Below are 11814 nucleotides of genomic sequence, written 5' to 3' on the forward strand. Positions count from 1 at the left end.
GTTTCCAGAGAAAAGATAGAAGAATTATAGATCCAAGTTTGGGTAAATAAACAAAGATATATCAATACCTGAGTTTAAAAAGTGGGGCAAGGAAAGGATGACTAAACTCACGGAGGACATGATAAGACAGCAATAGGAGCAGCAGGCATGGGCCATTCAAGGGAAAAGTTGTACAATCAGGTCTCTGCTTATGTATCTTAGGCCCTGTTCTCATAGATTGGTGAAATGACTTGGGATAGATGGGATGGATCTATAAATTCAGTAAATCCTTATGGGTCTGTTTGAAACAGGATTTCTGCATGGATGGTAGAGCCATTTACAGATAGAAGTTTTCTTTATCCTAGCTATGATCTGGAACCTTAGAAGTAGAATTGCATGATTAAAAATCTGGAAAACATCTTCTAATATCCCCAGGTCATACCTTTCAGGTCAGAAGTCCAAAAGGCTAAGTAAACAATGCAGATTGTTTACTTATTGTAGAGTCAGGGCTACAACCCAGTTTTCAATCTCTAATCCAGGGCCACAAAACTCAGTGTGGATGGACTCTATTCCAGTGACCCTTAAGTGGGTTATCTTGTTCTATATCCTAATCTACAACTTGCCTAATGTTCTTAAGAAGGTGGGGTTCAAATCTAAAGCAATTAATAATTAAATGCAGGATTGAACTGGCTGCCTTTGAAAAGAGAATGGAAATAAAGTGCTTTTGTAACAAGGATCAAGAATTTCAAACCTCTTTGACAAAGGAATAAAGGCAATTCAATGGAGAAAGGATCATTAGAACAACTGGACATCCACATGCAGAAATATAAACCTAGCTACAAATCTTACTCCTTTCACGAAAATTAACTCAAAAATGGATCATATGGTTCCTAAGGCCAGATAAGTCCTGATACTCAGAGGTGCCAGTTTCTCCAAGAACATCGACCAGTTCCATCCCCCTATTATTGTCAACACCACTTTTCAATATGAAAAAAAGTCAGAATGGGCATAATCCAAGTATCGCTAAAGACTGGGAGAAGGATCAAAGAAGAAGGAGGAGTTATAACAGAGAAGTCAGGATTTAACAAATGAGTAGACTACTGAGTTATTATATTGATATTTCTTTTTAGTCTCTAGTGTCTTGGAGCAGCTAGAAAGAAAAACCTGAAATTGTGGAACTGTAATCCATACCAAACTTTGAAATCTGTTCTATAACTACTTGTTAAAATGTACTTTAAAAAATATTACTTTTGGGCAACAATGACTCAGTGGCAGAGTTCTCGCCTGCTGTACTGGAGACCTGGGTTCAATTTCCAGAGCCAACCCATGTAAAAAAAAAAAATTACTTTTCTGTATATATATTATATTTCAGTAGAATCATGCAATTCTACTTCTAAGGTCCCAGATCATAGCTAGGATAAAGAAAACTTCTATATATGTTAAAAAAGAAAAGAATTACAGACCTAAATATAAAATACAAAATTATAAACCTTCTAGAAGCAACATCAGGAGAAATTCTAGGTGACCCTGGATTTGGTAATAAGTTCTTAGATGCAACACCAAAAGCACAATCCATGAAAGAATTTCAGACCTAAATTACAATTATGCCTACGACATATGAATTTGTAGACCCAGCCCCTCTATAGAGGCAGTGTGCTATGGGAGAAAGGCACAGGCCATCGGACCAAGGCAAAAAATTTAGGATCTAGTAGAGGCTCTACAGTTTACCAGCTGTGTCCTCTCAGGCAAATAACTTTTCCAAGTTCCAGCTGCTTATGCATAAAACGGGTATATAATAATAATATTCTAGCACAGAGGGTTATTGAGAGATAAAAAGAAAGTGACATCTATGAAAATATTTTATGAGACAATGGCTATAACTTTGGTATACATAAATATCATCTGGAGATACACATCAGGTCTGAGGTAGGGCCCATGAATCTGCATTTTAGCTGCCCCCTGGTAAATCTGAGGCAAGTCTCCCAGGAAACGCTCTTTGAGAAACAGTTGTTGTAAGCAAGAAAATGTTATATAGGTTAGCTACTACTAGTATGCCATACACAGTGCATTTCTCCTACTTACTTATACCCATTTAAATTTTCTAGGAGCTCTAATCAAGTAAAGAGGAAAGGTTAATGTAACATCAATAGAGGGCTATGGTAATAATCTAGTGGGATAAGGGAAGCTGTTGAAAGTTGGGGATGCCTAGGACAGACTGCTTCAAAGTGAGACCGTGGCATGGGATCCCTGTGACAGAGTCATTTATAGCTGCGTCCTGTGTATCCATGGTTTTGGTTCCAGTCTTGCTTTAAGCCAAAACATTCAAAATAACCTACTTTTCTTTATCACATTATCTATTCTTTTCTTAGGAAAGACATAAAAGAAAGAGGAAAATTTTCACCCCCTTATATATTATTACAAATCATTAAATTCTTATTAATTATATCTATGTGATGGCCTAAAAAAAGTTTGGAAAAGATATGTCTGTGCAGGTGGCCGTGAACAATATTGCTTTAATGGTAAAGAGATTCTTCTGGAAAAACAAACTCAGAAAAAAAAGACTTCATTTCCCCTAGTATATTGTATCTTTGTAAGAGATGGTCTATAACATAATGCAAAAAGAAGTCTAAATGGTATTGGCCCAAATGTTGTGTTTGCCTTACAACATCTCAATTCATGACTGTCAAATGCTAAAACACTGTGCACATGGAAGATTGGAATATGGTACAATTATACCTTAATTGTACATAGATTTCCTCTTGATGAAGCTGTATATAATATTAGGAATTAAAGAAGGCATGGGAGAGAAAAATAGCTTTAATTCCTCTAAAACTGAATAAGTACTTTATAAAGAGATAACTCAGTAAGGTAGAGCTGTGAAATTCAATTCTGAGCTCTTCCATTTACTGTATGGCCTTAGGTAAATTACTTAACTTCTCTGAGACTTATTTAAACCCTATCTTATAATGGGGACACAAAACTTAGTACTGAGAGTCCTTCTGGGGATCATGTGTGATAGGTACATTATCTATTCTGTTTTGTTTTGTTTTAATCTATTTTGTTATATATATATAGCTAAGTATAACATGATGTGACAGATAATGAGGAAGGGAGCAGAGAAAGAGAACTCTACACCTAAACTATATTCAGGGCTAAGTAATCTGGTTTATTTAATAATATTTTATGGTAGGGAAACAATTTTGAAAGCCAAAAACATAGTACTAGAGTAGTATACAATACATAAAGTGGCATTTAAGAGATCATCAGGGTTTAAAAAAGCTCTATATTTGTTCATGCTTAGAAAAGTATACTTCATATAATTTATGTTTAATAATTTCTGGTAGCTATTCTCCCTGATAAACTAAAGATGAGACTAATTCAGCAAGAAAAGAAATCAATATTTGAGGGTTTACTGTGCCAACTAGGCCATTTTTTTAGTGAATTATAAAATAATAGCATTTTGGAGTAAAACAGAATTCCTTCACTGTCCTGATAAGGAAACGGAGGCTCTGAAATTTTAAAATATGCCTTTTATAAGATGATGATGAAACTGCCAGAAAAAGTCAGGCCTTTTTCATGATTCAAGAATATTTTATTAAGTTCAATATATAGTATAGTTATTTGTATTGTCAGATTACTCTTTTAGCTTTTATTTTAGTTATCATTTCTTTTTAAAATTATCTGTTTTGATAAAGATTTTTTTTCTTATGGATTATTTCAGCCTTATGAAAATTCTATAAACACAGCCATTCTTTTTGAAATTACAACTTGAGTAATGACTGGAGCCAGTCCTGAGAGGGATCTAGTCTAAGAGAACAAAACTATTTTTTTGAGATGTAAGAGACAACTGACCCCAAAAAGAGAAATTTATCTTTTCGTCTAGAGTTATCTTAAGATGAAAGATCTCATAATCACTCTGGATTATACTATTTTACAAGTAGACCCCCAAAGGATATCTACAAAAGCCCCTTAAATCCTTAATGATCCTACAGGGCACTAGAGACCCTATCAATTTGGTTATCAATTTGCAGTTCTAATTTCATGACCTGTAAAGCAGTAGTAAAGCATGACCTCCTCCCCAGTATTTTAAAGGATATAAAGCAATACACACTGACTGTAGACTTGCGAGTTCTTGCCAACTCTGGTTTTTATTATCACACATATGAAGAGACTCTTCTGCTCGCCAACATCTATAAAGGGGCTCATTTCCTCAGTCTCATAGTAGTTGTTTAATATTAAATCAGTCCAAAATTCTAGGGCATGTTTCTCGGAAACCTTTTGTTTTAGCATTAGGTGCATATTTAGACAGTACAGCATCTGTTAATTTCTAGGTCATAAAAAAAATAATAATATGCATGTTCCCAAGTCTTAATGGAAGCTTTTTACAGTTTAAATAGCCTAACTTGTTGATGGAGCAAAAAACATTTTCATTTTTTTTCTAGAAATCGAAAGTGTTCTTAAAATAGACAAAGGGTTAAACTTTCAGAAGGCATCATATTTTAATCCTCTAGATGCTTTATCTAGTATGATGCTTTCTTGGAAGACTGAAACGAATTTAAAATGCTTTTAATTAAAAAAAAAAGTCAAGAGTGAAAACAATTACTTTAAACCAGGTCAAATAAAAAGACTATCAGAGATTTCATGAGCCTTATGATATCATTTTAGGATTTATTTTGAAAATAAGATTTCTATTTTGTTCACTGTTCCTCTCCTGGCAAAAGACACAGGAGAACCTCTCTGTGGAACTGTGTTTGGGCTCCACATCTCAAAATCCCTCTTTCCCAGAAACCAGATCATAAACAAATCCACTGGGGATCCTAGGAATGAAATCCTATTACTTTAATTCTGCACGATTGGGTTAAGGACTCCCCATTCAGCAATGTTTTTCTCTTCACCCCTTTGAAATCACCAGTCTCTTCCTATCACAAACTTCTTCTGGCAGCACTGGAAAATCTCAAAGAGAATCTCCCTCTCTCACATTCCCTGAGTCTCACAACCTATGGAATGTACTACGCAGGAAGAAATTACACTTTGTGGATAGCAACCGGATCACCTCAGAGGACAAGCAAAAGCACTTACAAGACAACAAATATCATCCAGGCAGTCTCCCAGCCTCATACCTCACGGCCATTTCTGTTGTACTGTGGCCCGCCCTAACATTGCTGGCCTCTCCATCACAGGTGGCTAAGTCACTAAAATAGAGTGGCACGAGGCTGCTGGGGTGGGCAATGGGCCTCTACTTGCCCCTCAAATCACCAAAGCTCATTAGAGCACATTAATCAAATAACTGCTTGTACATTTAAGCATACAGTTCTAGAAACACAAATTTCTGGTACAACTAACCCTCACCTGTTGTGAGCTTTGATAAAGCAGCACATATTCCTTCTGGCATTCCTCAGGTTTCATGCTTTCCTGGTCCTACAAGCAGCTTAAGTTATCTGCTGCCCTCTTTTGAATTTTAAGGCACACTACACTAAAAAAAATAGGGCCTACTGCCTGAAGGAACGTCTAGTAACTAACTAGAAGTAGGTTCAACCTTCTGGCTTCGCAAGGGCTATTCTGATGCTGCTAGAATAGGCCCCTCAAGGCCCCCTTTGAATACTACTTTCTCAGCTGGTATTCCTGCATGGGGAAAGCAATCTCCTACAACAGCACAGTAGCCCACAAATGATAAGAAACACTTTTTTTTTTCTTATTTTAACCACATTTACAACATGGACCACTGTTTCCTCAGTGTTGGTCTATTCATTCCCCAAAAGTGCACGCAAAAAATTCCAGTGATAAAGATATTGAAAGAAAGCATCATCCCTGAATACACCCCCTAAACCTTTCCAGCTGAACATATCTGGCCTTCCAGGACAACAGCTGAGATGAGGTCATCCTAGAGGTAACAGGGTCACAGGGATATCTGAAGGCCTTGCAGGAAGTTAGACCAGCTGGGTTTAGTACAGTTTAGTAGCACCACTTTTTTCCTATCTGCCCACCTACCTCTCCAACAGCTGCTCTCCCCTGAGACTGCATCATTCTCCCATAACCATTTGTGTGATGGCTCCTTCCTCTACTCCTCCCTGATGACATCCCTCCGCTCTGTCCTCCCATCCCTGGGCATCTTCTCTCCTGCTTCCTTGACCCAAACTAGCACAGCAAGGAACAGGTGAGAAGGTGCTCATTAAAAAAAAATGACAGTATTAAAACAAAAGAAATGAGTGTCATCTTTTCCTCAAAATTATAGGAATAATTTGGAGGACAAGAAGATGGCAACAATGTGGTGCTCAGAAAATTCATGAAATGGGTATGTCTAAGAAAAAGTTCTCTCAGAAAACTGACTCAAGAGTTTTTCTGTTTATTCTTCTATGGCATTGTCTTTCTCTTTCTGTCTCTTGTCTTCCTCTGAATCTCTTTCCTCTGTCTCTGTGCCTTTCTGTCTTTACCTCTGCCTCTGTACGTGTTTGTGTGTGCATCCGTCTCTCCTACTATCTCTGCCTCTATGTGTCTCCCTGTCTCTCAGTCTCTATCTGTGTCTCTTTCCCTCTATGATTCACTCTCTCTCAAGCTACTTTAAGCTCCACCCCACACTCACAAGCCTTTTCAGACTCGGGCATTCAGCCTGTCTCTTTACATAGCAGTTTAATATTGAGAATGGCTGCTCCCTGATCCCAGTAATGGGAGAAGTGATTCCTGTGCAGCACCCCAGTGGGAAAAAGAAGGGCACAGGCTTCCTCCAAGCAGAAGAAATGCTTTAATTGTCTGATGGCCCAATCAGGCCACTAGAAGATTAAAATGTACTGAAAATGCAGGAAGCCTCACGAACTACTGGGTCAAAGTCCCCCTGCACCAGAGCCAGCTTCATAAGTGTGCAGCCTACACAGTCTACGGGGCCTCGGGTTCAGAAGGGCCCTGCATTTGGTTTAATGTTCTGCTGTCACTAACTGGAAATTCTTAACAATTTTAATTTGCAGGCCTGGCAAATTATGTAGACAGTCCTGCACTGCACTCAGGATATCAGTCCTGAGGCATCCTATTTCTTACTGAAAAGGTGCGTTTTTAAATGTTTTTATTTATTCTGTGGGATGGAGGAATGAGTGGTTTGCCTTATGCCTGTTTTGGTTCTTTGGCTGGAATGCCCACTTCTAAGGTTAATGCTGTGTATCTGATTGGCAGTTATGGTCCCAGGGACTGATGCTTGGTCAGTTACAGAGAGAGAAAGTTTCCATGGAGAACTGCGCGGTGCACTTGCAAGGAATCATCATGGCAGGTATAAAAATGCTGAGAAATAATGCACAGAGGAGATTGCTCAATAAAAAGAGAGATTCACAAGAGACTCCCAGGGGTGAACCTGTTGTGTCTAGGAGGAAGAGACGAGAAAAAACATTCCACCTTTTTTGCTGAAGCCACAAGGCCCCTGCCACACACTCAACCAATGTTTCCTACTGCTTACTCTGAATTCTTCCAGAGTTGTTGCAGAGAAGCACTACATCAACACAAATTATTTTATTATGAAACCATATCATCTCATATATCTCCTGTGCACACTAGGTTGACATGGGGTGGTCTGTATGTGAGAATATATGTATACCTGTTATCATAATCACTATGGAACAGCATCTACTGAGGGCCCATTGCCACATTAGATGCTACCAGCAGACAGGCAGCAGAGCATACATGTAACAATCTAATAACAGGAAAAAAAATGATACTCTATTTAATTAAACTTGTAGGAAAACAACACAACAGAAAAACTACTTGGTATTTCCTCTCCATGCCTGCTATATGGTGGCAAGAAAGACCTCTAAAGAGCATAAAGCACTTATCTTCATTCACTCCTCAAAGAACAATATATTAGTCAGGGCTCTGATGCTGTTTTAATAATTTACAATTTATAATGCATTGGTTACCAAGCACTCCCAGTATAATTAATTTTATAGACCTATTCAGCAAATCCACATGGTTTTGTACATTATGGAGAGGGGTGGGGGTCCAACAGGGAGAGGAGCTGGTAGGATAGGATGAAGAGAGAAAGCCACCTCCTCTCCTCTTTCTTATCAAAGTAGCTGAGTTCTGCACCAGCTGGGCAGACTGGAAGGCAACTACCACTCTACGCCCCAGCAAAAAGTTTCGGACTGCAAACATCGCAGCCCTGTGGGTACTGTATTCATTCTCCTACAAGATCACACTAAGGAAAGCTGGTGTAAATCATAGAATTGCAAGCATCACCCTTTTAGAAAAGAAGCTATTCCCTCCTTCTTCTTGTCTTCCACAAGTCAGATTTAAGCTGTATATGACTACTTACTCCATGTCAAAAGAATGTAGTAAATGCAGAAATACCAAATGGTGATTTCGGAGAAGACAAGGATTTCCTGCCTGCTTTTGCCATCCTCCAAAGGATCATTAATTACTTGAAGGGGCCTCTGGAAATTCACAGAGAACTCTCAAAGCCAAATAAAATATATATGAAATGTGTCTAACTGTATTTCTGACAAAGACTTTCTCTGTTTTTAATTCTCTATTCTGAACATTTTGGATTTCCCAAAATTATACGTGAGATTTTAGCTTAGAATCAGTTTGTCCAAAAAAGAGAATCTGCTCAATCTTTATTGTTGAACTTAAAAATAAAACAGAAAAGAAGGTGAAATGGGCTCAACATACTTTTGTTTATTTATTAAGTCTGCTTTTTCTCTTTTCTTGTGGTTTCCAACCTAAGGCACTGAACTGGGATTCACAGCCATGCAGGCTGTAGGTTCTATACAACCACCAAGTTGTAAAGACATGGTTTAGTATGTCCAATGCTATAAGAAATGGTTGGATTTTACAAGCAGACAGACCTGGGTTCAGGTCTTAGCTCTGTCATTTGCTAGATATTTAGCTCAGAAAAGTTGTTTAACCTTTTGAAGCCTTCATTGTACCATCAATAAAATAAAGTCGAAACATTTACCTCACAGACTTGTTGAAAGAAAGAGATCATTTGTGTGAAGCTATTAGCATAGTGCATGGTTTGGTGTGGGTATACAAGATAAGTGGCTATTATTTTGCAGATGTATTCAGTCTTAACTGGTTGTTTTATGTTTAAATTTTGCTCTATTTATCAGCCCAAATAACCAGGGGATACACTGATCAACACTGCTTCTTTCTTGCTGATGCAACAACCAAGACACCCAAGCCTTGCATCAGTTTAAAAGGAGAAAGTGAAGGTCCATAACCAATTCAAGAGCAAAAGTGCCCAAGGTATCTTACTCTGCGCATATCTGAGCCTACTATCATTGGAATTCCACATTGATCTACAAAAGTGGTGCATTGCTCCAGAAGGCTTTCCATTAGCACATTAAGTGTTATTAAGTAATCTGGTTACCATGAGGAGTCTTCTAACTATGAGCTTCAATACAAACTAAGTTTCAGTATTGGAAGAAGGTTCTCAACATAAAGAAGATGTCAGTTCATAGACATTAGGCAAATTGTAATGGAACACCTTCACCTTTCATAGGTATGTAGATTGTGGGTGGTGGTGATAGGGTACATTGATGAAAACAGTGGAAGTCCTTGAGAGCAAAGGAGGACAAATAACACAACCTCTCACTATATCGAAGGTTACATATGCCCAGGCACTCTTCCAAAACTTTGCAAGTATCAATTCACTTAATTTCTTGTAATCATGGTGACTAACCATTTTAGAGATAAGGAAAGTGAGACACAGAGGAGATTAAGTAATGTGTCCCGGGTGGCAAGAAGCTCTCTTTCTCTATAAACCCAAAAGTCAGTTCTGCAGCTACTTAAATACAGTCTAAGATCATCTAGATAGCTGTTCTACTTGGGGCTGGGGTCACCAACAATGGCTTAAAATATTATTGTGAGATTATTACAGCAACTTTTAGCTGGAAATCTAGGTACAGTTGATAGAATATACCAAAGCCATAAAGATGATGGGAGGGGGGCCTCTGAAGAACTAGAGAATATAAATACACCCGGAAGAGGTACACGGAGTCCCACTATGGTGACCTATTCAGGATGCTGAAAAAGAGGGGTAGATTTTTCTCATTTTTCTCATACCCTCCTCCCTTTGCTTTGTGCTCACATGTTTCAGTTATGAGTTTACGGTTTGGGGATCAAGGACCCATTCAGAATACCAAAAAGAAAAAAAAAAGTGGGACAGTTATAGACTAGACGTGTCCTACGAATGGCAATGCTTTTTAGGAACCAAGGCAGTGCTAGGGATAAGTTACTCTTCCTCTCTCAAGGGCTGCATTCTTTTTTTCTAGGTCACCTCATTTTTCAGATCTAGGGCATTTTCTTCTCTTTCTCTACCATTCGCTGCTTTTGCTTCCTCAAGGTTCCCAATCCCCGAAAACTGTGACATGAACATGACTCACCATGGCCTCTCCTGCCCCAGCTCTGCCTCAAGTAGTTCTATTACCAAGAGAATGCATTAGTTACTACATCTTAGTTCCTATTTCCTAGAGATAAAAAATCTGGTTGCCTTAGTTCATCTTTTTCTGAAAAGGGTCATAACTGCTGGCCAACCTGTAGGTTTCTGTCCTTGAGTAGGCTATCACTCATTCCGAATCAGTTCTGTGATGGGCAGCAGAGGTCACATGATAAGGAATATGTAGCCGGGGCTCGGCACCTGCAGTGGCTCTGAGCCGAGCAGCCTCCCTCGGACGGGACTTCCAGTGAGCAGGCACTGCACACCATCTAGTACACGCCAGGCCCAAGTCTCCCTTCAAGTAGCAGGGCCCGCCCTCAAGGGAGAGCCTCAGGGGGCCGGGAGAAGGGCCCCATTGAGCAAAAAGCAATTACTCTACTTCCTCTCAAATTTCGGAATATATTTCCAAGTTCCTCTAAGTTTACCCGCTAGTCAACTCACGCTAACCCTCACTTGGGATGATTCCTAACTGGGTTCTAATTCTACGTTCACGCTCCAATTCTATGCTCCCAGCGCGCATACGAGCATGCGCGCGCAGGCGCATAGACACACGCACGTTCGCAGGTTCGAACGTACGCACCCAGGCGCCCTCACGGCATGCACATGCGCACAACACACATTTCGGGCCTTAGCATCTTCTATTCTCAGTCACCGCTGCAGACCTTCCACCAGCTTCTCATCTGCTCACGCGCTTCCTCTTCCGAGGCTTTAGTGCCTGCTTTGTGCCCTCCCCACCATCTGACTTGTGCCCAAAGTGTTTTTAGCTTAGGTACCCTTTTGGCATGATTAGTATCTTGAAGGGATTCCGGTTTTCTGAACCCACAGCCTGTGGCAGATGGACAAATATGTTTTGCTATCAGGGCACGTTGGGTCACAGGCGATACAGAGTTGGTGTTTATCAACTGTCTACTGCCAGTGTATTTAACAGCATTTGTCAGTGTGATGTTCAGCCAAGTTCATTCAGAGCTACTAGTACCTCCCAGTTGCTATGTGTCTTCGACACACACCAAATCTTTCAAGTTTGTTTGATGTATGGGGGAAAGCCCCCCTCTCCAACACCACCCCATAACAAAAACTCCTACCAAGCTAAATTCAATTCGTGTCCATTGATCCTTCTAAACATTTCATTCCCATCCCACTTATCTCTTTGCGAACTTTTTTTCCCCTTGACCATTTTGTTCATGTCCTTCTTCTTTCTCCCTTTGGTCTTCTAGATCTCCTGATAATCATTTATTCCGTGACAACTTCCAGATTAACTCACCTGGCCCAGTAGGATACAGTTTATTTTATTCTTGTTTTTTTTTATTGCGGCACAGTCACATCTGATTTTTTTTTGAAAACAATGTCATGGACATTTTAAGTGTCACGCAGATGGAAGGCCCTGATTTACAGTGGGCAGCAAGTAAATTTGGCCCTGTGGG

General features: G+C 39.5%; 1 long non-coding RNA gene across 3 annotated transcripts in view; it reads right to left on the minus strand.

Moving 5' to 3' along the window:
• The window catches only part of LOC143669016 (uncharacterized), a 556320-nt gene extending 545469 nt beyond the window's left edge, over nucleotides 1-10851 (minus strand). For all 3 annotated transcript variants that reach the window (XR_013168650.1, XR_013168651.1, XR_013168649.1), the window contains exon 1: nucleotides 10341-10851. This is a non-coding gene — a long non-coding RNA (uncharacterized LOC143669016). The remainder of the gene's footprint in view (nucleotides 1-10340) is intronic.
• Nucleotides 10852-11814: the final 963 nt, after the last annotated feature.

Source organism: Tamandua tetradactyla, chromosome 25 (assembly GCF_023851605.1).
Source record: "Tamandua tetradactyla isolate mTamTet1 chromosome 25, mTamTet1.pri, whole genome shotgun sequence".
Lineage (NCBI taxonomy): Eukaryota > Metazoa > Chordata > Mammalia > Pilosa > Myrmecophagidae > Tamandua > Tamandua tetradactyla.